Source organism: Microtus ochrogaster, chromosome 1, assembly GCF_000317375.1.
Source record: "Microtus ochrogaster isolate Prairie Vole_2 chromosome 1, MicOch1.0, whole genome shotgun sequence".
In the NCBI taxonomy this organism is placed as follows: domain Eukaryota; kingdom Metazoa; phylum Chordata; class Mammalia; order Rodentia; family Cricetidae; genus Microtus; species Microtus ochrogaster.
In genome coordinates, this window is record NC_022009.1 from 72,901,849 (window position 1) to 72,904,049 (window position 2,201).

The following is a 2,201-nucleotide window of genomic DNA, read 5'->3' on the forward strand; positions in this document are numbered from 1 at the left end:
CAGCAGTGGAGGAGTGTTCCCCTTAGTCTACATCCTGTCCAACATAGGCTGTCATTAGTGTTTTTGATCTTAGCCATTCTGACTGGTTTAAGATGGTATCTCAGAATCATTTTGATTTTTATTTCCCTGATGGTTAAGGGTGTTGAACAATTCTTTAAGTGTATCTTGACCATTTGAGATCTTTCTGTTGAGAATTCTCTGTTTAAAACTGTACCACCTTTTAAAATTGGATTATTTGATATTTTGATGTCTAGTTTTTAAATTTTTTTTTTTAGATCAGCCCTCTGTCTGATGTGAGCTTAGTGAAAATCTTTTCTCATTCTGTAGGCTGCTGTTTTGTCCTATCGACAGTGTCCTTTGCCTTGCAGAAACTTTTCAGTTTCAGGAGATCCCATTTATTAATTTTTATCTCTGTGTCTGTGCTGCTGGTGTTCTATTCAGGAGTTGTCTTCTGTGCAATGCATTCAAGGATACTTCTCACTTCTAACAGTTTCAGTGTAACTGGATTTATGTTGAGGTCTTTGACCCACTTTGACTTGAGTATTGTATGGAGGATAGATACGGATCTATCTATCTTTCTTATTCATACATTTTTACTTGTTTTATTATATTCATGATTAAGTTAAGCTGCTATCATTTTAAATAGCTTGTTATAATTTAAAGGTGAGGTTTAGGAATCCTTTTGTTTTTTTGTTTTTTTTTTGCATAAGAAATAAAAATTTATTATCTGAAGCTGTGCAGTTTTTGCAATCAGTTTTACATAGCGTTGGCTGCTACACTGATTGAAACATCTTGTACCATTAGAGAAGTCTCTGCTATGCTTTCTCATACTCAAACTTCTGACTCTAATCTGAAAATTAAAGATGTGTGATCCAGATGTTCATTCCAGACACGTGATCCAGATGTTCATTCCCAGATGTTATACCAGATGTGTGATCCAGATAACCATTCCAGATGTGTGATCCAGATGTTCACTATGTAATCCAGATGTTGTGCCAGATGTGTGATCCAGATGTTCATTCCGGGTGTGCGATCCAGATATTATTCCAGATACGCAATCCAGATGTTATTCCAGATGTGTGGCCCAGATGTTATACCAGATGTGCAGACCGCATGCTCATTCCAGGTGTGCGATTCAGATGCGCTATCCAGATGTTATTCCGGGAGTGCGATCCAGATGTGCCACCCAGATGTTATTCCAGATGTGTGATCCAGATGTTTTTCCAGATGTATGTTCCAGATGTTCATTCCAGGTGTGCGATCCAAAAAATGTGGAACGCTTCACGAATTTGCATGTCATCCTTGCACAGGGGCCATGCTAATCTTCTCTGTATCGTTCCAATATTAGTATATGTGCTGCTGAAGTGAGCACTAGGAATCCTTTTGTTAATCATAGTGAAAAACTTATAACATACAAGCAAAAATCTTAAGCAAGGAATCAAAACACACCACACTAATAACTTACAAGAAGAATATAAGAGAGAGAGAAAGAGAGCGAGAGCGAGTGAGCCAGCGAGCGAGTGAGAGAGAGCCAAAATCAAACTAAAAAAGAAAGAACACACTTCATTAAACACTAGCTTGGATTAAACACTCTATTCAAAGATGTTGAACTGATAGATTCTAAAACAGAAGAATAACAAAAGTCAAGTCCCAGTGCTGCAGAGATGGCTTAATGGTGAAGAGCATGTATTGCTTTTGAGCATGTATTGCTTTTGTAGAGGACCTGGGCTCACTTCTGAGCACCACATGGTAGCTCACTACCATCTGCAATTCTGTTTTGTTTGTTTGAGTCACTATCTGTATATTTGCTGCAAGAATAAATTATATTATAATAACTTTTATTAATGACAGAGAATCTCAGACTTTTAGTCAAGAATATGGTTTAAGTTCAGATTCAAAGTAATTAAGTTTGCATTAATTGTTTCGTTAAGAAAGCTTGATTGAGCCATTGCACTTTACTATTTTTTTTTTTAAGCATAACGACTTACTGCTTAGGAATGCTGTGTCTTTCCTACACTTTGTTCTTGTGGCGTTCTATCTCTTGGACTTATCTATATGTATGTCACTGAGGTTGAGTACTTGGATTGAAACTTTTACTTTTTGGCATGAACAGCAATGTCTGAAACTATCCTATGATTGCTAATCTTGATTATCAACTTGATACAATCTGGAAACAACTAAGAGGCATGCCTCCAAGTGGA

At 36.9% G+C, this 2,201-nt stretch overlaps 1 non-coding gene across 1 annotated transcript; it reads right to left on the reverse strand.

The window, feature by feature from the left end:
• Positions 1–1,265: 1,265 nt before the first annotated feature.
• On the reverse strand, positions 1,266–1,372 carry LOC113457026. The gene has a single exon (XR_003377684.1). It is a non-coding gene; the product is annotated as a U6 spliceosomal RNA (small nuclear RNA).
• Positions 1,373–2,201: the final 829 nt, after the last annotated feature.